This window comes from Zootoca vivipara, chromosome 4 (assembly GCF_965207765.1).
Source record: "Zootoca vivipara chromosome 4, rZooViv2.hap1.1, whole genome shotgun sequence".
Lineage (NCBI taxonomy): Eukaryota > Metazoa > Chordata > Lepidosauria > Squamata > Lacertidae > Zootoca > Zootoca vivipara.
The window spans coordinates 72,999,290-73,025,000 of NC_142587.1; the positions used below are offsets into that span (position 1 = coordinate 72,999,290).

The 25,711-nt window shown below is 42.1% G+C and overlaps 1 protein-coding gene across 28 annotated transcripts in view; it reads right to left on the reverse strand.

The window, feature by feature from the left end:
- ZBTB20 (zinc finger and BTB domain containing 20) overlaps positions 1-25,711 on the reverse strand; it is a 520,201-nt gene that overhangs the window by 245,841 nt on the left and 248,649 nt on the right. Inside the window, exon 5 of one of the 28 annotated variants that reach the window (XM_088668198.1) lies at positions 1-25,711. This exon is cut by the window's left edge and continues 22,785 nt beyond it; it is cut by the window's right edge and continues 265 nt beyond it. The exons of the other annotated variants lie outside the window; for them this stretch is intronic. The gene's annotated coding sequence lies outside the window, so the exon portion shown is untranslated. 28 annotated transcript variants of the gene reach the window in all.

Sequence of the window (25,711 nt, forward strand, 5' to 3'; positions counted from 1 at the left end):
GGACCGTAGTCATCATAGGTGCCTTGTCTAAGAACCAAGACAATAGATTTATTCATTCAGTATAACAGATAATGAGCGAACCACTGAGTGTTTTCAGCTTAGTGGCAACTTAGGTGGTATTTTCAATAAAATATTATTAATAATAATACCCTCCTCCTCCTCCTCCTCCTCTGTAAGCCAAAAGATTATCTGGGGGCTCATGCAATGACTCTACCGCTGGACTGTATCACTTCTACCTAGTGCCGCTAAAGGAAGACAGATTATGGCAGCTTGGACTACTGCACACGAACTAGAGTATGCTTTACACAGCTGCCCCTGTATTGTGAGCTCCCTAGAGGAAGGGCAGGATAAAAATTAAAGTGAATGATTGATTGAATGAATGAATGAATAAAACAGTGCAACAAATTAAAACAGTAGCCTTGTATTTTATACGTTGTACAACAAATGGCAATGTTGCAAACTTAAAGACAAGGAAGTGGCTCTAAGTGGTTTCCAAACAGGAAACCGGCCAATTAAATCACCAGAGGACAAACTATGTTATACTTCAGCTGTGAAATGTACCCTCATTGGCCACTTCATCCTTTTCCCAGGTAACATGGATTAAGAATCTTGGTGGAAGTAAAAGCAGTTGAGGTGGGGAGAGAAGAATGAAGAGCAGGGGAAGGGTTAAGCAATGCTTTCCTACCCATTCCTTCCCCAAGGATGCTTTCCAACAGACAACAGGCTGTCAGGGCTTCATTACACAATGCTACACTATGATGTGTTGCTTGCCCCACAGTTAATTTAAGCAAAAGCCATCTTCTCAATTCATTTGCCATGCTATCAATGACTGCCGCAATACATGATTATATTCTATCTAGTCTAAGATTTGTAGCTTGACCCACAATAGAAAATTAGCTGAAAAGGAGCATGTTATTAATGCGTTTTCCTCAAAACAAAATTAATGTGGTAGGAAATAATCTATTTTGACGGCATCAGCAGTATTTCCCTGGATATAGCATTTAATATAAATTGGTTTGTTATTTGTATTTTATAAATTAAAGGCAGACAACTGAATGTTTTAAAAGACTGTTCACAGTGCATGCAGCTGTTCAAAAGGCTAACACCCTGAAGTGCAATTTGTTTACATCATAAACATAATCACCAGTACCATATGTAGCAGAAAGAAGAAAATATCCACAAAATACACCTGTTAAGAGTTCAGTGAACTATTATGCAGCTGTTCCTAAAGTTATGAACTGTTAAAGAAGATCAGAGTGGGCATAAAGGAAATCTGGCGGAATGGAAAGAGCCAGTGGAACACAGTGAACTCTGGATACAAACTCTATAGCAGGGGTGGCCAACTCCCAAGAGACTGTGATCTACTCACAAAGACTGGCAGTGTTCAGGTCAAACTTGTTGAGGGGCCAAAATGTTGAGCTCTTTTTAGGGGAGCCAAAGTTGTTCAGCTTCTTTGGGGAGAGCCACTGATCTACCAGTGATCTACCACAGACGTCCAGTGATCTACTGGTAGATCACGATCTACATGTTGGACGTGCCTGCTCTATAGGAAAGGAAATGATGAGTATATTGCTCTGTATGTCAACAAGGGCATAGAGTCCAATAAGCTATAAACATGAAAAGGTGCTGACTCCTACACAGAAGTTCTATGAATGGCAATACTGGACCACAACAGTAATTTAGTACTGGGGGCACGTTATTGCCACCCCTGATCGACATGTCAAGGATGATCTTGAGATGGAAAAAGAAATCAAAGAGGCAACAAAATGGTGAAGTGCAGTAGTAATAGTGATTTAAATTACCCTCACAGAGACTAGGTACATGTGTACAGTCATGACAAAGAGGTAAAATTTCTTCTTGTTTAGTCGTTTAGTCGTGTCCGACTCTTCGTGACCCCATGGACCATAGCACGCCAGGCACTCCTGTCTTGCACTTCCTCCCGCAGTTTGGTCAAACTCATGTTCGTAGCTTCGAGAACCATCTCGTCCTCTGTCGTCCCCTTCTCCTAGGGTATCTAAAATTTAGGGTATCTAAAATGTCTGGATACCCTAAATGACTATGCCTAGAACAGTTGGTCATGAACCCAACTACAAGTAAGATGACTCTGGACTTACTCTTAAGGGACGCTCAACACCTGGTGTTCTGTGGAGAAACTGGATACATGGAAGTTCCTCCTTCCTCAAAATACTAGAACCTGAGATCATCCAAATGATGTTGAATGATTCGGGATAGACAAAAGGAAGTAGTTTATTGTGTGCACAGTTCAACTATGGAATTTCCCTCATGAAAGCAATGGCCACCAAACTGGATGGCTTCAAAAGAGGATTAGACCAATTCATGGAAGATAAGACTACTAGCCACAATGACTATGTTTTACCTCTACTGTTGGAGGCACTATGCCTCCCAGCTGCTGGTAATCACAAGTGGAAAGAGTGTTGTGATGCTCAGGTCCTATTTATGGTCTTCCTAGAGGCATCAGATTGGACTCCAATTGAACAATGCTCATCTTATGCTCTTAGTGACCCCTGGAGAAGATAAGGGTGGGATCCTTCCATCTTTTAGCATGTATCGCAGCAACCAAATTGTACATTACAGACAGACAGGAAAAGTTTGGACAAAGCCTATGAGTAATTTTTAATGGAAATTTTAAAACATTTATATAGCAGTATTGAGCAACCTATGGCCCTCAACTTTACTGCATGTGGGCAGGAGAGAAGGTGTTTAAAATGGAGATAGGAGGGGAACACCCCCTTCAGGCAATGAGTTCACTGCAATGAGGGTGATTGGTCCCTCCCCAACCAGTCTGATTGGACAGGAAGGAGGAGGAGAGCAGGTGGCAGAAACTGAGGGAAACTTGCCCATTTTTTGTTCTGGTACCACTAGGAGTGGAGGAGGAACTCAGTTCAGTTCACATTTGAAGGTGAACCTAACCAGTTCGCGCTTTCTGAAATAATTTACAAAAATGCATATATTATGGGAAAGTGTGCATGTTAGTGAATATACAGTGGTACCTCGGTTTAAGTACACAATTGGTTCTGGAAGTCTGTACTTAACCTGAAGCGAACTTTCCCATTGAAAGTAATGGAAAGTGGATTAATCTGTTCCAGACGGTCCGCGGAGTACTTAAACTGAAGCGTACTTAACCTGAAGTGAACTTTCCCATTGAAAGTAATGGAAAGTGGATTCATCCATTCCAGACAGGTCCGCAGAGTACTCAACCTGAAGCGTACTTAACCCGAAGTATGAGTGTAATTGGTTCTGGAAGTCCGTACTTAACCTGAAGCGTACTTTCCCATTGAAAGTAATGGAAAGTGGATTAATCCGTTCCAGACGGGTCCGCGGAGTACTTAAACTGAAAGTACTCAAACCGAAGCGTACTTAAACTGAGGTATGACTGTAATGTACAGAAATGTCTTATATTAGGGGAAATTGCTTGCAAAATGTGTACATTAGTCAAACCTGCATCCAATAATGTGTTTATTTTGACATATTTCATTGAAGATCTAAAATAATAATGATAATAATCAAAAATTGCTGCAAAAATTGTGGAGAATTGAATTGAATATTGGAAAAATCAAAAACTGAGAGAACTGAGAATAGCAAATCCATCTACCCCTAGCAGCCCTGAACAGAAGAAAGGTCATTGTGATAGATAGACATTCAAAAATGCACATAAGAGAAAGGATGAGACTTTGAAAGCATATGTATGTGATTTTGCTGCTTCTGCTGCTAGACTTAATCGGTTTCAGATAGACCTTTAGCATACTGTTATAAATAATAGAAGTTACATACCACACTTTTATAATATCTTTCATCTGAAGACTTCTTATGACTTAATTAAAAGGGACACTGCCAGGTTAAAAACCATAGATTTTTTTTATTAAGTAATTTCCTTACCTGTATTACTAATAACACACTGGGTTATTAAGCAGAAACAATTTTTAAAATCTAATTTACTACTTTATGTATTTAGGCAATTGGCGTTTTTAAAGCATCTAGGAAAATGAAAATAGGTTGTCACTTTCCATTTCTGTTCATTATCAGTTCTACTGTAGTTTTTCACACATTAGAACTGGGTTCTTGACTTTGGATATTATAAAACAGCATATAATTCCAAAACACAATTTGGGCATTAAAAAACCCTGATTTTTTTTTAAAAAAGCCTTTAGTATTTAAAGAAAATCTATATTTAAAACCAAATTACCAATAAAATTCCTCCAAGTCCTAGGTTTCCAATGAAATGAAAGTGCATTCCTTTTGTTATTTAGGAAATAGAACAAAACATTGTGGGCTGGCTCCAGTTTGTCCACCATGAGTATAGAGCCCATGACATGTGATGAAACAGAGCCTCGTCTACCCCTCATATTGGAATCATGTATGGTTGGGAGGGTACAAGACCTTGATATGCTCTGTGGTGACCCTTTCCCATGAGGTGCCACCAATATGTGGGTGAAATCCAGCTATATCTCTCTGGAGACAGTGATGGACTGAATGTGGGCCAATAAATTGAAGGTGAATCCTGTAAAGATGTGTTATGTGTCCCGAGTTTTCAAGTCTGGGCAGTGGGGAGATGGCCTTTCCTGGATGTGGCTGCAGGTCTGTAGCTTTGGGGTGCTTATGGATTCAACCTGGTCACTGAAGGCGTAGGTGGTCTTAGTGACCAGGAGTGCCTTTTTCCACTTCCAGCTTGTTCACCAGTTACAACCGCAGCTGGACAGAGACAACTTGGCCACATTACTCTATGCTGTGGTAAATTCCATATTGGATACCCTCAAAGCTTGATTGAAAACTTTTATTTTAAATACATGTTTTAAAACAGTTGCAACGGTGCCAATTTAAGGTGCACATGGCAGTGTTTAAAGCCTTAAATTACTTAGGCCCGCAAAATCTGAGTGGCTGCCTCCTCTATAGATCCTCATTGGTGTTAAGATCAGCAAAGGTGTGGGGCAAAAATCTTTAAGGTGTTTGGGGGGGGGGGTTAACTGGGAGAAGACATTCTCTATGGCAGCCCCTAAGTTGTGGAATTCCCTCTTCACAGAGGTGCATCTAGAATATTAATTGTACATCACACACTGAAGACACACTTCTTTACCCTGGCCTTTGATATTTGAGATATATCGTATTTATTTTAGGACCCATTCTATTTGTGATTGTCATTCGTTTCAATTGTGTTATATATTGTTGTAGCTCTGTGAATAGTAAACTACAGTTCCCAGGATACTTTGGGGGCAGGGAAGATGTGCTTTAAAAGTATGCAGCCTTATGGAAAGGAAGGATGAATAAATTGAGGTGTTCGTCCCTTCCCAGTCACCAAGCAAAAGTAAATCCAAATGAGAAAGACTTGGGGAAGGGATTGTGATAACCCAACATTTTCTTCCCACTACACAAGCAAATGGCACTGCCAGAAAACATAAGATAGGAACAATCCGCAAGTGCATTTTTAAGAAACTGAAAGCTGGAATAAACAATGAACAAGAAAATCAACAGCACAGAAGTTTCTAAAAGTGACCTGAACTAACAAACGAAGTATAGTAATAACCACAAATAAAAGTTGGGGGGGGGATTTCTTCCAGTAGCACCTTAGAGACCAACTAAATTTGTCATAGGTATGAGCTTACGTGTGCATACACACTTCTCATACCTATGACAAACTTAGTTGGTCTCTAAGGTGCTACTGGAAGGAATCCCCCCCCCGACTACGTCAGACCAACACGGCTACCTACCTGTAACAAATAAAAGTGATAACCACTGTGAGGAGTAACAAGTAACCAAAGAGTTAACTTTGTTCTGTGTAGCACCTGACCACTGAGGAATATCATGTTACAGAATGTACCAGAAGTGTTTCTGTATGTATCAGTTGGTTTCGTTTCTGCCTGGGAGACGGTCGCAAGATGTCTGCGCTCTCACCAGGTTGTTTGTTATTTTCTCTCTAGAATAAACTTAAGTAGTTATTAGAACACTTTGGACTCTGTGTGTTCTTAAGAGGCTTTTTATCCAACGGCTATACAAGCTTTCGCTGTGTGAGAAGAAGAAGAACTCTGCTGTGTGTGTTTTACTGCCAGCCCGGATCTACGGAAGCAGAGAAGCGCAGAGAAAGCGCGCCGGGCGATAATCAGTGGCTCCTAATTGAGTCATAAACAACTCAAAGGAGTCCTATACCCGTCACAGGTTATGGGTCATAGAACTTAATCAATCACCAAAGCAATAAAAGGTGATTGCAGCTGTAAAAGCCTTGGAGAAAGCCGGTGTAAAGAGCTAGCTGGGAGAAACCTGTTGTCTTGCAGTCGGCAATTAACAGATGCACTCGCTAGCAGAAAGACCCTGTACCAGAAGGCTGGGATCCGCAGTCTACCCGGAGGAGCAACGTCAGCTATTCTGAGTGAGTACACGGACACGGAGCCCGGGGGTGGACAAGATGGCGGAGCAGCTACAGGAGTCATTTGTCGTGCCGTTCCAGAGGTTGAATGGCGACAACTATGCAGAGTGGAGAGAAAGGGCCAGAATGTGGTTGCTAGGAAAGGATTTATGGACTTGTGTGTTAAATCCTCCAACCCCTGTCGCTGATAATTCAGCAGCTGAAGCACAGAGGTTTGCAGCAGAAACCAGGAAAGACAATAAGGCTCTATGTGCCATTGCCATGAGCTGCGATGCTACGCAACTGCCCTATGTGCAAAATGCTGAAAATGCTAAGCAAGCCTGGGACAGTTTGGCGGATGAGGAACTGAGACGCCAGAAAGAATCGGCTGAGAAGGGGGGCCATGGGCGCAGAGAAGCCAGTGGGGGTGCAGTAAAAAGCACTGAGGAATCCACTGTGAGTGCGTGCGCAACAAGGCTTTGCTATCGGTGCCAGCAGCCTGGGCACGTAGCGAGATTTTGCCCAGCTCCGGAAGCAGCCAAGGTCACTCAGCCAGGTGCCAGGCAACCCAGCGGACGTGGTTGTGGGACCAGCCAGCAGCGCCGAGGCAGAGGACGTGGGAAAACTCCAGATAAGCCTGTCAGCCATCTTTCTGCTGCCTTAGCAACGATTCGAAACAGAGGACAGGACAGTTTCGCTTTTATTATCGACTCAGGCAGCAGCCATCATCTTGTACCGCCTTCAGGACAGATCCTGAACTGCAGGCCACTTGAAGATGAAAAGAGCCTGCATCTTGCTGATGGTTCTTCTGGAACAATTAAAAGCAAGGGTGTTTTTTATATGCAATGCTTAGACACTAACCTTGATGTTTATGTTGTACCAGGCATGGAGAATGGTCTTTTAAGTGTGTCTTGCTTATTGCGTGAGGGCTTTGAAATAAGTTTTGCCAATGGTGTTTGCAAAATTGCCAGAGATGGGGCTGAGCTGGTAAGTGTTACTGTTGGGTCTGATGGTCTGTTTGTCCTAGATGGGAGGGGGCAAGCAGGTGGAAGTAACACTGGTGATGCTCAGGCTAAAAGTGCCAATACCCCAAAGGGCACAGAGGGCGCTATCCATAAGGATTGTATTCATGCTTGGCACAGAAAATATTGTCATATGTCTTTTCCTTATGTGCAAAAAGCCCCTGATTTTGTCAAAGGTTGCAGGTTCAAGCCATGTCAAAAACACCTGCAATGCCGCGCATGTGCGAAAGCGAAGACGAAGAGATGCTCTTATCCTAGGTCTGAGAGGAAGAGCACAAAGCCATTTCAGTTAGTGCACATGGATATTTCTGGGCCTATGTCAACGTTAAGTTTAGGTGGTTCAAAATATGTTTTGTGTCTTCTGGATGATTTCAGTCATTTTTCCTGGGTCATAACACTGAAAGAGAAGGGGGAGGCTGCCAAAGTGATAAAAGAGTGGGTAGCCGAAGTAGAACTACAGTTCTCCGTCACTGTCCAGTGTTTCCAGAGTGACAGGGCGGGAGAGTTTTTGAGTGCAGAACTACAAGGGTTTTTCCGCAGCAAGGGAATTAGGCACAGGAAAACCGCTCCTTTTAGTCCACAGGAGAATGGTTTAGCTGAAAGGAAATTTAGAACGCTGTCTGAACTGGTGGAGGCAACGTTGTTTGATGCAGGACTACCCCAGAAGTTTTGGGGGGAATGCTATAAATTTGTGAATTATTGTTCAAACCGCGCTTTTAATTCAGTTGTGGACAACACACCCTACTACATGTTGTATGGCAAAGTTCCGAAGGTGCACTATTTCAGAACTTTTGGGTGTGAGGCTTGGGTTCTAATTCCAAAGCAGAAGCGCAGAAAGGGAGGATCAAGATCCAGAAAAATGATCTTCTGTGGTTACGAACCAAACTCAAAGGCTTGGAGGTTTGTACCAGCAGAGGGGGACCAAACCAGTGTTCACATTAGCAGGAGTGCTACGTTCTGTGAACAAGAGGGCTGGAGACGCATTCATGCTAACCCCGAAGTTCTTCTTGACTGGTCTTCAGGTTTTGACCAGGAAGAGGAAACTCAGGTAGCTGATGCTGGTGTTCCAGGTGCTGCAGGACCAGATCCAGGTCAGGCAGCAGGTCCAAGTGGTGTAGCTCCTAGGGAAGTGAAGCAAGTAGTCAGAAGCGCACCGACTTCACCCCAGGTCAAGCCTGGGAAGTACAGCAAACGTGGTAGGTCACCCACTTCACCCAAAGCAAGCCCAGAGGGGGCTGCAAAGCGTAGTAAGTCTCTTGACAGTGCTGCTAGTCCGAGAGAGCCACAGTCAGAGACAAGCAGTTCGGATTTAGAGGGGGAAGATGTGGGACCAAGGCGTTCAAAACGCACCACGAAAGGTAAACCACCTGAAAGGTTTTCAGCTGTCAGTGTATGGGCGAACCTAGCAGTGTGTGAGCCTGAAAGCTTTGAAGAGGTGCAACAGTTGTCAGTGGAGGAAGCTAGTAAGTGGAAAGTTGCAATGGAGAAAGAGTTGAACTCCATGCAATCTCTTGGTGTGTATAGCCTAACACAGCTGCCAGAAGGCAAGAAAGCAGTCAGTTGTAGGTGGGTCTACAGGCTGAAACCCACAGTGACTGGAGAGCCTCAGTACAAGGCTAGATTAGTGGCTAGAGGTTTTACTCAGAAGAAAGGAATCCACTACACAGATTTCTTTAGTCCGACTTCGAGAGCGGAATCTTTCAGGATGCTTTTAGCGACTGCAGCGCAGAGAGGCCTAGTGGTCAACCACTTTGATGTGGACACCGCTTATTTGAACTCTGACCTCCAGGAGGAGTTGTACATGTTGCCTCCTCCAGGGTTTGAGAGTGATGTGCCAGGTCAGGTGTGGAAGCTGCACAAGTCGATCTACGGTCTGAAGCAATCCACTAAAAATTGGAATTCATGTCTTGATTCTGTTTTGAAGAGCCTAGGTTTCAGGAAGAGTCTAGCTGACAGTTGTCTGTATCTCAGAGGTGAAGGAGAACAGCAAGAACTGTTGCTTGTCTATGTTGATGACTTGATCTGCTTAGCAAAGAGCCAGATGCAAGTACAGAAGTTTGCAAAAGAGCTAGGCAAGAGGTTCAAACTCAAGAATCTAGGTGCAGTGAATGTTTATCTAGGTGTGCAGATAGACAGAACTGAGGATGGAAGTTTCTTGCTCAGTCAGAAAGGCAAGATTGAACATTTGCTGGAGAAGTTCAGAATGTCTGATTGTAAAGGGGTCAGAACACCCATGGAGACAAACTTTGTGAAAGATTCACAAGTGAAGGACAAAGTAGCGTTTGAGAGTCCTGAAGTGTTTCAGTCAGCGCTAGGGAGTCTGTTGTATTTGTCACAATGGAGCAGACCAGATATTGCTTTTGCAGTCAATTTGCTCAGTAGAGAAGCATCGAAACCTAGCGTGCATGCTTGGAATGGCATTAAGAGAGTGCTTAGGTATTCGCAGGAGACCAAAGAGTATTGTTTGGAGATGTCAGCGCAAGGTGAGCCACAACTCACTTGTTTTGCAGGTGCTGATTGGGCCAATCAGGAGGACAGGAAGTCAGTGACTGGTTTGGTAGTCAAGTTTGGAAATGCCCTGATTGGTTGGCGGTCGCGCAGGCAAAGCCTAATAGCAATGTCTTCCACGGAAGCCGAATTCTGTGCGTTGTCTGCGACATGCACTGAATTGGAGTACTACAGATGTTTGGTCCAGGAAATCTGGGGTGATTGTAGCCAGCCCATCACTGTTTGGGGCGACAATCAACCATCTTTGAGACTGGCGGAGTCTGGACAGTTCAAGGCCAGAACCAAACACTTAGACATCCGCTTCCGAAACGTATGTCAGAGCATACAGATAGGCTTGGTGAAGTTGAGGTATTGTCCAAGCCAAGAGAACCTAGCAGATGGGTTCACAAAACCCTTGAGTTTCCAACGGCATGGGGAATTTTGTGAAGGGTTGGTTTTGGGGTAAGTTTGGATACCCGCTATCCCCAGTGTTCAGGTGAGAGGGGGTGTGAGGAGTAACAAGTAACCAAAGAGTTAACTGTGTTCTGTGTAGCACCTGACCACTGAGGAATATCATGTTACAGAATGTACCAGAAGTGTTTCTGTATGTATCAGTTGGTTTCGTTTCTGCCTGGGAGACGGTCGCAAGATGTCTGCGCTCTCACCAGGTTGTTTGTTATTTTCTCTCTAGAATAAACTTAAGTAGTTATTAGAACACTTTGGACTCTGTGTGTTCTTAAGAGGCTTTTTATCCAACGGCTATACAAGCTTTCGCTGTGTGAGAAGAAGAAGAACTCTGCTGTGTGTGTTTTACTGCCAGCCCGGATCTACGGAAGCAGAGAAGCGCAGAGAAAGCGCGCCGGGCGATAATCAGTGGCTCCTAATTGAGTCATAAACAACTCAAAGGAGTCCTATACCCGTCACAACCACAACCCCAAACTTGTCTGCTGGCAGGTAAAATGACACTTAGGTGAACGAAAAGCAGTTGTGAAGACTTGGAATGTACTATAATAGTCACACTAGAATCCATCAAGAAGAATTGTTTCAGATTTAAAGGTTTGTGTTCTGTGAACTTCAAAAGATATTTGTCAAGTATTTGTTAGACACTAACAGAACATTTTTCATCAAGGATAATTGGTGGAGAAAAGATTAGAGCTCTGTGGACCCTGATGGAACTCAAGTGCTGGCGCTTAAAATTAGAGCAGTACAGCAACTTATAGACTAATACCTGAGGGAAAGCAGACAGGTAACCAGAAGCACCCTCATCAGAATGACTCACTCCTAAGGGATGATGTTAAAAACACTTGAAGTCCTCAAAATGAGAACAGAATAGAGGTTGACAATACACACATTGAAACCAATGAGAAGCAATCAATTGAAGCTTGACTTTTTAAAAAAATAAGCCACAAACAGAAAACATCCAAAAAGAATCTATAGCTACATATATGCAAATGCTGTAAAAGAGAAACTAGAGCTGGGTTTGTTTATCTTTCATTGATGGGATTTAGATGCCACCTTACAAAAACTAGTTAAAAATCTGATGTTCATCTAGTGATGTTTTCCATATGTGAAGAGATCTCTACAGCCACAGATTGACATTTCATATGGCCTTTTCAGTGGGCTCAGCTAACATCAAAGGGTGGTGGTGTCAGATGGCATGGGCTGTGCATTAAGAGAACATGTGGACCCATGTGGTGCCCCAGTCTGAAGTGGCATAATCCAGGGACACGTTTCCACAGCATGGACCAGGCTGTAGTTACGTGATTCAGAACCCTTCATGAGCAAAAGGCTTTCTTTGTTTGCCTTTTTGACCGAGTCCCACAAAGTAGGAGAAAAAAGCATTTTTGGGAGGAGTGCAAGGAGAGGAGTCATCTAAATGCTTCTCTGTCTCCTCAGAGATATGCTGGAATCTTTTGCATGTGTCTGGGCAGCTATGCCTGAACACAGCAAGTAGATGGGGAAACTTGGTAGGACCATTCATACTACAGGGGATCCCCAGTAATCCCTGTAATTGGTGGAGTTCAACTGCAGTATGTGAAAGAATTAAACAGGTTGTGGGATGTGGGAATAAAACAAAACTATGCCATAATATCACTGTGGATATAAATTCCAGCCATAAGGATGAGACACACACTTAGCTGTTTATCAAAATGGTGAGCAGAGTTTTGAAACACAAGGAGTTGGGGAACAGACAGTCTGCAAAGCAAAGAACAATGGTAATGGGTCATTTTAGCTAAACTTGTCTGGTTATTACAAGAAAAAATGGGTCTAGCTGGATATGCTAATAGGAATGTTTTAATTATGGTTTTTATGGATGTTTAATTGATGTTTTATATAATTGTTCTTTTAAATGGTTGAACCCTACCCTAGGACCTTATGGTTCCAGTAATAAATAAATATATGTGTATAAAAACAGAAAATGCCTTGGGAGGAGTTATAGAATGAACAAAGGAGGCGGCACTACTTACTTTAACTCTAAACAGCACTTAATGCCTGGTATACATGGGAGCTGTAAAGCATGTCTTGGTTCCAAAACATATTTGGGAGGTTACTGAAAAACTTACTGCAGCTGATGCTGTGTTTTATTTGTTATACACCAACATTTGTGAAGATTTGTTCTGATTGGTATCTTGCTATCTGCCTCATTTAGGTACTTGAAATGCATGCTTATTTCTGGGGGTGTACAAAAGGGGTTTCACTAGCAAGCTGAAAGAAAAGGCTCTCTACTACCAAAGACAGGCTGGAAGGAAGAGAAAGACAGGCTGGAAGGAAGAGTAAAAGAAGATACTTGGAGAAAATAATTTAGAAGTAATGCTCAAGCAATAACATTTTCATTGCAGCGATTGAAAAAAAAAATTCCAAAGCTATCAGAACCAGTTTACAAAAGAATTTAGAATATCCTCTGAGGTCTTTTTTTCCTTATCTCATGGATAGCCTTAGCACACAGTGGAGATATTCACTTGACTGTAACCTGTTTTGCTAAAAAGATTAGCCTGAGCACAATTTCTATCCAGTGTCTTCATTTCTTTCAACATGAAAGACAGGAATTGCAGGTGGACTATTATCCTAAAATAATCCTGTTATAATACTGCACAGTGACATTTGTTATGTGTGTCCAGTTACACATGTAGAAAATATATAGAGATTATATTACTCTGCAGATTTGAGAAGAAGGCAAGGCAAAAAATGGAAATGTTTAGCTTCCGAGTGGGTGCATTCAGATGTCACAGTGACTTTGCTCTCGTAGGTGGGGAATCTGTTGCCCTACAGATACTGGGTTCCTCCAGACTGCCATGATTTTGTGGCAAACAGGTATGCTCTTCCATTTGGCCTTTCATTATGGTGAACCAACTGTGAAGCCACACTTGCCTTCTTTGGGACACATGTACAATCACTGCAAGAGAATCAAGTTCAAGAGCAACCAGTTCCATCAGAGCATGATTGTACAGAGTGCTGATTACCTGCCCCTTGTGATGATTCACAAAGGCAGCTCTCTGATCTGAGCAATGTTTCGTGGTTGTTGGTTTGTGTGTGTTTTTAAATCAACCGACTTTTTTTAAAAAAAGAAATGGTATTGAACAAATGTTTAATCAGGTAAACATGCCAAAGTTTCTTTTCCCCACCTGAAGAAGGGAGACGGGCAGAAATCTATGTTAAATTAGGAGTCAGGCACATGTGTCATTAAAGGAGCAAAGGCAGCAGGCAGGCAGTAGCAGAGCTTGCTTTGCAGCTGAAAAACAAGTCTGTATGCACCCAAAGATTTGACAAATTTCTATTGAAGTATGCATGCACAGTTTCATCTTTTCTGAAAAAATTGCATAGGGATAAATGAATGAAAATGCATGCCTTTGAAAGAGATGGTAAGACGTGTGAATACCCAGCATGCAGAATGCCCCCTGACAAGCTACTAAAGGCTGCTAACACATAGATGGTACTTGTAACAGGATCTAGATACACTCACCTAATGTACTGCCATTCATACGTTGCAAGGCATAGACTTTCTCCAACCAGGGTCCATAGCTGCCAAGTCTCCCACTGAAAAATGCGGGATCAGCAGCAGCGCGGCACCGGAAGTCGCTTCTACGCATGTCTGGACATGCGTAGAAGCAACTTCCGGTGCCGCTCTGCCCAATTTCCGGTGCCCAGGCATGGGCGGAGCGGCACCGGAAGTCGCTTCTACGCATGTCTGGACATGCGTAGAAGCGACTTCCGGTGCCACTCTACCCATGTCTGAGCACCGGAAATCGGGGGCCACCAGGACCCAAAACTGGCAGGTAGGAAATCCGGGGGATTTATGGGATTTTTTCCAATCTGGGCTGCCAGCGGGAAACGGTTTAAAATACGGGGGTTTCCCACGAAAATGGGAGACTTGGCAGCTATGCCAGGGTCAGGAAATGCATATATGTGTGTGCATATGTGTCTTGTTAATATGCTGCTACCTGCCCTAATGTTATTTTTTATGATGAAGAGCAGCCTAAAATTTTATAAATGCACACCTAAAATAAGAAGAGATGTGTGAAACAATGAATTGTGGAGGAGGCTGGTCAGGCCAGGACAGAAAACAGGAGGGGCTGAAAGAGGATTCCGAGGAGGGATACAGTGGACTGGGCAATCCTCAACTCAGCTTGAGAGAGCTTGAGGAAGAGGCTTCTTGGGAAGGTGCTAGTGAGGAGGATTTTCCTCACCACGTTACAGGTCCCGATCAGTCCCAACAGTGCAAGACACAGGCTCCACCTCCATTTCTGATGTTACTGAAGTAGATTCCTATCACATCCACTTTGCCTATTGAACCACCACTGCCACCTCCAGACTTGTCAGAAACAATGTCCAATCAGTTCCGACTCTCCAGAGCAGGCATAGGCAAACTTGGCCCTCCAGATGTTTTTGGCCTACAACTCCCATGATCCCTAGCTAACAGGACCAGTGGTCAGGGATGATGGGAATTGGAATCCCAAAACATCTAGAGGGCCGAGTTTGCCTATACCTGCTCCAGAGGTTTTGTTAGCTTGCGGTAATGCCTCTTCCATCACCCAGGTCATGGAGACACCAGTGCAGGCTTGAACAGACAGAGCTGGTTCAGCCTTCTCAGCAAAGTGCTAGGTTGCTTGCCCAGCCTGAGGGTTGGAACCACTGTGCCCACCCACTTTCCCTTATAATGGGGTTGCTGCAGGAGGGTGGTGGTGCAGTCATTGTTGGAGCAACATATTTGCTTTGTAGCTATGGCATCACCTGCTGTGCCTTTGATCAGTGCTTTACATGAAAGCTTTTAGTAGAAACCACCACAGGAGGACAAGTTCATAAATGAGCAGGAGCCAAGGCAGGTGGGTTTGAAAGTGCAGCATAGACAAATAGGAGATGGACCTTCCACCTACCCATGCTGTTTGCCCGTAACCTCGAACCCCTTTGTTCTATTACTGGTGAGGCTATGAAACTGGAAGTAATTTCAGCCAGGAGCAAAACAGGATGGTGCAAAATTATTTAATGTATATATTGCCCCATTTTCAGCATGGAACTATGCTGTGTAAATAAGTATCACAGGTAGTCACCCACCCAGACACTAAGCAGCCCCAGACCTACTTAGTTGCTGCAATATTGATATATCGTGTATCATGATCTATATTCTGTGGCAAAAAACACAGACAGATGAGGGTTCAGTTATTCTATTCCACTTGCCCACACTATGTTTTCAATCACCCTTACCAATTTATATAGTTTTCAAATTGTATCTGCTACTGTCATGTCCAGTTTGAACCTTTGCTTTTGCTTTTAAGAAATCCTGATTTTATACAAGCTTAGACATGGGCAGCAATACCCTGTTTCTCATATTTTAAGACATACCCATAAAATAAGCCATAGCAGGATTTTTAAGCATTCAAGGAATATAAGCCATACACCGAAAATTAGACATAGTGATAGGTGCAGCAGCAATGCCGGCCATGGCAGGAGGAGGAGAAAAAAAAATAAGACATCCCTTGAAAATAAGCCATGGTGTTTTTTTTGAGGAAAAAATAAATATAAGACATGTCTTATAATATGAGAAACACGGTAGGTACTCTGGTGCTCTAAATAAAATGGTGAAATGATTTACATTCCAGTCCAGCTGCTAATCCATCTCACTTCCACTAAGTCTTGTTGAGTCAAATAAGTCCTCTTTCACTACAGCTCCCTTTCTGTTTTTACAAACATGCTATCTAGTATGACTTGCCAAATCCCATTAATTTTAATTGTATTCATTTAAAGATTTATATCCTGCCTTTTGGCCTCTCACAACATCAATCAAATCAATAAACAATTGGTAAAACAGTAAAGATGAAAGAAGAAGAAAAAGAGCTTTAATCCAGAAGCTAGATATTAAAATAACAGAAGGGGTGAAGAAGCCTCTAGGGGTAGGGAATTCCACAACCTGGGTGCCAGAACTGAAAAGGCCCTGATGCACAGTTAATCCTTGGCCCACCCAGTGGGTGTCATTTCAAACACTCAAGAAAAATGCTCATTCATGCAAAACAAATTACCCATGACTCCTAATCTCCCTTCACCTACCTTGCTTTCCCACCACATCAGACCATATTTATGTCCATTGCTCCCGATTATTTCTAGAGAGCAAAGCTTGCTCTAGAAACTAATAGTCTTATCTAGATTCTGCTACACCAAAAGCACTGTCCACTAAAAAGACACAAAGACCCCAAATCACAAAATGCCTATTGTGACTTTTAAAACTGAGGCTGGAGCAGAAAAGCATAACATTTTTTTCCCCTTGGCCTTTCTCCTTCACTGAACACCCACTCCAGGCTATTCACAATTTAGCCTTGATTATTTTTAGTAGCAGCTTATAGACTCATCTTCTGAAAAGCAAGGTGTAATTAATTTTCTTTGTGGAATTTCTTTCTGACATGAGTCTTTTGAGACTACAGACATATCTACCACATTCAGCAAGAGTTCACAAAATGGTCATAACATTTACAGTTAGTAACACAAAACTGCTGAGGAAATAGTTTGTGCACTATGGCCTACATCTATAGCTGTCTCTTGTCTCTGGATTTCAATGCAACTGAATAAATATTGATCCCTTCGTCCTTTGTCTGCATATGCTAAATACACCACATATTGTCTGCAGCTCTTAGGAGCTAATCCATTAAGACCACACCACATTAGCCACAAAGCCAATATCACATTGAACAAGAATTAAAATGCTGATGGCAGTTTACCTTTAGATGCCTTCGTTCTTCCCTTAAGATGGAGAAACAGTACACCTCAAATGCTGAAAAACCCCTCCACAAAATGGACAAATTCACACAAAAAGGAAGGTTATTAGAAATATTTCCAGGAAGAGTCTGTCTTACTTTAACTGAAACACTAATATATTATGTAAGAATCAGAGCAATAATGAACTTTGTGGGTATATATGAGCTAACATCTTACATTGGATTATTACTAAATGTTAGGCATCTATGATGTGGAACTGACCTGCCTGATCCTTCCTTCCCCCATGCTGTAAGCAAGAAAGAACCTATACATTTTGGTAAACTATACAGGGGAAAGCTGGTAAATCTCCCTGCACACAGAAAGCTAGATGGGTGAGAGAACTCTTACCTAGTTCCATATGTAATATTCTCAATTTTCCAGGAATATATCTTGAGCTTGTGCAATCTCTGCTCCTCTTATGCACTCAGATTCAATTAGTTACCTTCTGTTTAGTGCAAGTGCAGATAATAGTTTACTGTTGCATCCAAACAAGCAATCTGTGGTGGGTACCAGCACTGGAAAGCATGGTTTGGAGAAATGTTATGCGAGAACCAACCTCAACTGTACAGATCTTTTTTGTCCATGGCAGCATGCCATCCTATGAGCTCCCACCTCCAGTCAGAAGTGGTACAGATGAGAAAAAGCTTTGCCACCTCACCTGCTGTTTGTAAGAACCGGGTGTATATCACAGACTTTGTATCATTCCCCTAACAACCCTAATAAGATTTGATTTCCCAGCAGTACTACTAATACACTGCAAGATGTTGGAAAAGTCACTTGTCCTCTCCATGCACCAGTTTCCTTACCTGCAAGTGATACTAACACTACTTAAGTACCTCCCCAGGTTGTACATAAAGCTTTATCCATTAGTGACTTCAAAGTGCATCAATATCCTCAAAAGCCTGGTGCTATGTAAGCAAAAATAATTGTTAGAGTTCTAAAGTAGGTCCAAAGCTATTTCAGGTATTACCAAGATGCTCTGCTGAGGTACATTAAATTGCCATTGTACTGAAAAAATAATTAACAACCTACATTTTGGGGGGTCCATTATGTGAACTATTTAACTGATTAGTGATTTACTCAGAACCGTAGAGCAATCAAGGGAGAAACCATAAAACATTAAAAGCCAAGTCTTTGAAGGGCTGCCTTGACAAACTGAGATAAGAATAGGGACGTTTTATTCTGCTCATTAAGGATAAGGAGCATATTAAAGCCAAAGTAATTAGATGTGCTGGTCAAAAGACATCCCTTCTGACGACATGTCAATGTAACCAAAAAAAAGGCTGGGCAAGGATTTGCAAACTTATTCTTAAGATCTGCCAAAATATAAATGATGCAGAAGCCATTGAAGAGAAAAGGCATACTATCTTGGCTGAAGCTTTTATTACAACATAATTTGTATGGGACATCTGTAGCTAGGAAGCAAGGTAATAGTATCACCTATGGGACTGGGAACAGGATATATAATTTAGACTTTTCTCAAGTGAAATCTGGTTGTTCTCCACACTAGTGGTGTTCCAGCACAATCTGAAAACTTTTATTTGTTCAGGACAAATAAAGGGAGTATTACTGCTGACTCTGCTGCTGTTCTGAGTTAGGACTGTAGGTGATAATGCTGTTGATTTTTTAATTATTGTTTTATGATTGTATTTATGTAGTTTTATGTTAGCCACCCTGTGATACTTTGGGAGTAAGGGAGGGATATAAAAGTGATGGAATGAATGAATGAGGAACCTGTACACATATAAATACTGTAAGTGAAACTGTATTTGTGTGTTCAGACCCAGAAACCTCCCCACTAAATAAATTCACAATTTACTCAAATTTTGGTTTGGTTTTTGGCAGAATTTAGGCCACAGTTTATTGATTACAGAAAGTGAGTGGTTGCATAGGCTCTGGTTCGACTAGCTCCCTGCACCCTTGCAGGTAGCGCTGACCCAGGGCAGCAGCATAGGTCAGCCAAGGGTGAACACCTGGATAGGTGGAAAGCTGGGAACAGGCTATGTCCGCCACCCAGATATCCCCCTGGACTCAGGCATGGGCACAACCCCCTCACAGGGGTTGACCAAACCATTTGAGTCCCTGGATTCCTTTAACGGAATACCCTTCACATAGGGATGGGGAGAGCGTTCTCCCATCCCTATCACCTGAACCAGTGCCTATCCACAACCTTACAAGTTGTGACAATTTGCTACGCGGCAGGCAAAACCCAAATGGCAACAGCCAATCAGCCATGTGGGCGAAATTCCTGCCGTGCCCCTGTCCCAACGACAGACGACACACGACGGCATAGCAAGGTCAATTGCAAAATGCCCTAAATATAGGGGAAAGTGGGCGGGTGTTCCGAATGCACGCACCGAAAGAGGAAGCTCTGGGTCATATGCATGGGTATATATAGGTCCCTCAATCTGTTTGGACTGCGCCCCATTGGCCAGATTGAACCCAACATTGAGGGACCTACCAATCGGGTGTTGTGGCTGACCAATCTTACCCACCCACAACATGGGAGGTCGGTCTCCAGGTCTCACCGCAACATGTGCCCTCTTTGAGGGAGGACACAATGTATTAGTTGTGCTTTCATTTTATTGCACCTCTTATCATTTTGTTTTAATTTACATTGCAAGCTGCATTGGGATATTATAAACAGTGATATAGGTAAAGGTAAAGTGACCCCTGACCATGAGGTCCAGTTGTGACTGACTCTGGGGTTGCGGCGCTCATCTCGCGTTATTGGCCGAGGTAGCCGGCGTACAGCTTCCAGGTCATGTGGCCAGCATGACAAAGCCACTTCTGGCAAACCAGAGCAGTACACAGAAAGGTTGTTTACCTTCCTGCTGTAGCGGTACCTATTTATCTACTTGCACTTTAACGTGCTTTCGAACTGCTAGGTTGGCAGGAGCTGGGACCAAACAATGGGAGCTCACCCCGTCGTGGGGATCCGAACCACCGACCTTCTGATCAGCAAGCCTTAGGCTCTGTGGTTTAACCCACAGCGCCACCCGTGTCCCTAAACAGTGATATATAAATGCCTTAAATAAATATAGACAAGTAACTTTTGAATACATCACACCTGTTTGCTGCTGTGGAAAAACAAATAAACTTCAGAAGCTCAAACTTTGAACATATCTGAATTTGGGACTCAATTCATTCAAATTCACCTACACTTTGTTCAAATATGGCATGAACCAAGAAAAGCCCAATTTTGAGAAACGAAGCGGTAGTGGGTTAGGCTGTATAACTGCTTCACATTTCTACTCTCTAAATTACCCTCAAGTTGCTTTGCCTCTTCAGGCTTCCAAACATGTTTTGAGGGCAAAAGGTTAAGCACTCCCTCCCCAAAATGCTTTTCCTAACCACAACAGTCCACGGTTCTATTATAAGCATTTCTGTGTTATATGCAGTTAAGCCCTTAGTTTATTTCTTTCCATTCATTTTTCTACAATGGAGAATTCGCTGTATGGTGGAGTTTGCTCCAAAGAGAAGGGCTGAGGTGGAGTCTGTGATCCCATCTCCCAGTTTCTTGACTGTGGTTAACAATTTATTGCAGTCAAGCTTAAAACCAAAATATAGAAGGCTTATATTGAATATTTCAGAATATAGGCAATTTTTAAAAAATAAAATCCTCATTTTCCATCACACTCACTTCTGTGCCGCAGATTTGTGCAGGTCTATAGTAATCTGATGAAGTAGGTTCCTGCCTATGGAAGCTCTTGCTATGATTAAATTTGTTACTTTTTAAGGCACTTTAGCAATCTGTCTTCTTTTTCCTACAACAGACTTTAATGGCTACTTTTCTGGGACACGCTTCCACTTTCTTTTCTCTTTTCCTTCTCTTCAGTTCTTTACTGTTACTCCTCAAAAAACAGACCTGCACCCAACCCACCAGACTTCCAGCCACTGGGGATGCCTGCTAGTGGCACCACACGCTCAGCATCTCTTATCAAAGTGGAAGAACTGACAGCATCACATGAAAGGCACAGCAGGAGGTAATTGTGCCTTGTTATTTCTCTTTCAATTAATATTATCGTGCCTCTTTCCTCTGACACAGATGCCGCACCTTTTCACATTCCTGAAGCTTTAATCACAGAAGGGATTGATTTCCCCTTGTTGAAATGGACAAAACTTATCAGATTGTTGGGGTCTGGTTTGAGGATACTTGTAAAGCCTTGACATCACACTCATATTCTACCCCCCCCTATATATTTCATTGTATGACGAGAAGTAACAATGCATATGGGTTATATATATATATATATATATATATATATATATATATATATATATGTGTATATGTATATGAATATGTATATTCTGACATTTTTAATGAATCTACAAAAGTTAAGTATTTTACAGTTGTTGCTGGTCATTCACACTGGTATCCCTCCCTTTCTCTGAGGGTGGAATTCATGGACGTGAGTTGCCTCACTTAATCCACTCGACTCTGGGAGCATTCAATTTGCCATGTCTAGCACGCACATTAACTCACAGTTATGCATAATAATACATAGGAAAGAGCACTGCTAGATCAGACCAAACACCAGCATCTTATTCTCTATGGGGAAGTCCACAAGCAGTGAAACAGCATGCCAGCCATGCTCCTGTTCCATCCCTGCCTCAGGGAGAGGGATTGGGACTCTTGTTTGTTTTTCCAGTTTCCTTATGTGAGTGAGTATGCAAGTCCTAGCTAGTGATATTTTACAATGTTTTTGCTTTAATTGTTTGTAACCTTTTCTGAGAACTGTGTAACCATTTATATTAGTTGCTCTTTCTTTTAATAAATTCTGAAAGGACAATTTTGTCTCTTGTTTTGCGTCTCCAACTGCGAAGCTAAACCAGTGTCTGACTGCTTGACTCTACCCTTTGAGTTTCTGCCTACGCCAGGGTAAAGTGGCCTGGGACCATGCAACCTGGAACAACGGGAGCTTGACCTTTACTCCCGTCTCAGGGTTGCCGGTGGATAAAAGGAGGGGTGGGTGGCAGCATCTACCATTTTGGTCTTTGCATAACAATCTTTTAACTTTGTTGCCTCTCCCTTCCTTGCTTACCCAGTCCTACCTTGGAGTAGGGGGACTGGAGGAGTAAGGGGGGTTGGGCACTGCTGCTTCTCTTCCTACAAACTGGAAATCCCACAATTTTAATCTGCAGGCTAATACAGTGGTACCTTGAGTTACAAATGCCTCAGGTTACAATCGCCTCAGGTTACAAACTCCACTAACCTGGAAGAGTTACCTCGAGTTGAGAACTTTGCCCAAGAATGAGAACGGAAATCGTGTGCCAGTGGTGTAGCGGCAGCGAAAGCACACCTCTAGTTAATAACAGTTTCAGGTTAAGAACAGACCTCCAGAACGAATTAGGTTCGTAACTAGAGGTACTACTGTATACACAAAGTGTTTGCTCTGGCCATTGATGTAGGGCTATTTTGCATTCTCCCCTCATCAATCTGATTCCGTATGTGGTCCTTAAATCGAAGGTTTCATAATTACTTGTAATATTTGGCACTTGCTTTCTAGCATTTCACAGAAGCAATAAAATCCAATAGGAGCAGTGTTTATTACCCTGGAAACAAGCGTCTTCCTTAGCTGTTCACCTGAATTACACAACAATTTCAGGCATAAAAGACAACTCCCTCCCCACCCGCAAAAAAGCCACTCTTATGCAACCTCCATATTATAATAAACATGCTGCACCTTACTTACATTGCTTAGATAAAACTAAGCAAGTTTCTGATATAAAAATATAAGCACATATAAGTGCATGCAAAACATATTTTAAAATTACACAATGTTTTGCATACACTGAAACAAAAACAAATGTTTGCATGTGCAGATATGGTAGATATGCTATACATCTCTGTGTATTAAAAAAAGGATTATAAAAGTTCATACAGGATGCAATTGAGCAATTGAAGAATAACCGGGGGGTGGGGTGCTGAGAGGGAAAGGAAATTGAAGTTTTAAACAAATCCACGAAAGCAAACACTTCTCCCTTGACAATCTACTGTTCTTCAGAGAGAATAAAGACCCCAAACATTAGTTTGTATTGCACAGTTCTATGTAACAGAAACTTAGTAGTTGGGGGGGGGGGATCCTTCCAGTAGCACTTTAGAGACCAACTAAGTTTGTCATAGGTATGAGCTTTCGTGTGCATGCACACTTCAGATACTGTACACTGAAACAGAAGTTACCAGACCCTTCTGTATAATCAGAGGGTGTGTGGGGGGGTATTACTCAGAAGGGTGGTGGGAATGGGTGATTGGCTGATTGGAGTGGTAAACCTGTTGACTGTTAACGACTGCAATTGGTCTTGCAGGAAAAAGCAAGGGGTGAGATGGCTAAAGAAAGCTTTATCATGTATAATGAGATAAGAATCCAATGTCCTTATTCAGACCAGGTCTCTCAATGGTTTGAAGCTTGGTAATGAGTTGCAATTCAGTAATACCACCCACCCACCCTCTGACTATACATAAGGGTCTGGTGACTTCTGTTTCAGTGTATCTGAAGAAGTGTGCATGCACACGAAAACTCATACCTATGACAAACTTAGTTGGTCTCTAAGGTGCTACTGGAAGGAAGTTTGTTTGTTTGTTTCGACAACGTCAGACCAATACCTAGTTACAATACCTGTAACTAGAAACTTAGTAGAAACTTCAAGTTCAAAATTCCACAAAGATTAATACTAGAATGGGGGTAAAGCAGAACAGTGTCAGTTTCCTTGCAGTTTCAGGGGCAGGGGGCAGGAGGTGGAGAGAGAGAAACAAGATATGCTAGAAGGTGTTGGAGTAGAGAATCACCAGTTGAACTTTTCGATCTTCTTTCTTCAAGTCCTTAAGTATTGTTGCAAGTACCACAATCAGTCATCAATAAATTTAGAAAAAGAAATAGCTACAGCTTAGACATAAGTTTCTAAGTCAACTTTTGCTGAATTTATGTGCATTTGGAAATGTTTTATGTTTGACAAGAAACAGCTGAAAAATCTGGATTTAATTCATAGAGAGTAGAGATGTTTAGCATGCGGATTTTGATTCAAGCCTCTGTTGAGAGTGGGATACTTTTACCAGTTGGTAAAATGCTAATCTTGCACTGGACAGTGAGACTGCAATGTTTAAATCCTGCAGGTAGCTGCTGAACAACATCTAGAACAGTGACCAAATAGATTACCTAGGATGGGGGGGGGGGGTTCCACCACTAACTGTAGAGCTTAAGGAATAAATGCCAAATAAGTGAGTAAGTGAGAACTTCTTGCTTTTGATGACAAGCATGATAACCCTAACTCTCTATTTGTATATAATAAGCAAAAGACCAATAAAATATTTGCAAAGTGGGTAGCACATTACTAGAAATTAAGTAATCCTACCAATATTAGTCTGTTGCAGCACCTTAAAAGACATCAGCACAAATGCCGCAATAAACTTCTTAGCCTTTAAGGTGCCAAATTTCTTTTCATTCTTTTTACATCCATATAAACTTTCCTTTTAACCTACTCCAATTAACTGAACAAATTTTAGCTCATATAGCTATGCTGGCTTCATTTCAATATTTTCATATTTTCTTCATTTGTCGGGGATTTGGTGCCTTCACTATCTGATACCGTATAGTTGTCATGCTGGTCTCTGGGAAATGCACAATTCTGGGCTGCAATTCCAGCATTTTGTTGTTGTTGTTTTTGTTTAGTTGTTTAGTCGTGTCCAACTCTTCATGACCCCATGGACCAGAGCACGACAGGTACTCCTGTCTTCCACTGCCTCCCGCAGTTTGGTCAGACTCATGTTCGTAGCTTCGAGAACACTGTCCAACCATCTTGTCCTCTGTTGTCCCCTTCGCCTTGTGCCCTCAATCTTTCTCAACATCAGGGTCTTTTCCAAGGAATCTTCTCTTCTCATGAGGTGGCATTGAAGCAATCCTAACTTTGGGACTTAATGCAGTGTTTTGCTATTGAATCATTAAATACTAATGACATGTGTAAACTATAGTCAAGCATTTCCAGATGATGAATGCTACTAAATAAAAAATATTGCCTGCAACTGGAACACAGCAGAGGAAGGTTGAGCAGTTGATAGAGGAGCTTGAAGCAGGGAGAGGCATTTTGGACTTTAAACATTTAGCCCCTCATTCATCTACCTCTGCTTCTCTGCGGGGATACCACTTCTTGATTTTAATATACTTTGTTTTGTTCTGTTACTCTCTCTGAATCTCAGTTGTCTCGATTGCTATGTTATATAATTGAATTAGTTATCTAGCTGTGATATTTTGCTAGTTAAATATTGATATTATGCTACTGAAATGTTATTTTATATTTATTGGTTGATTTGTCACGAATTTGGTATGGCAACGAACTGCTTCATTTACAATAAAATTGTGCTTATTGTTGCTGGTAATTTTAATGTTTATATTGATTATGTTGCCCTAAATCCCAGCCACTTTGAGATATTCTTCAGAAGGCAAAGTGAGGCACATACAAATACTAAACAAAAAGAACTAAAAACAACACACATACTGGCAATTGAGACATTTTTACTTCAATCTTGTGAACACTTTCTCCCACTTATATACATTTAAGGGCTTAAGAGAATGAGTGCTTTACATAAGTAATTAGGGATGGTGTTGGA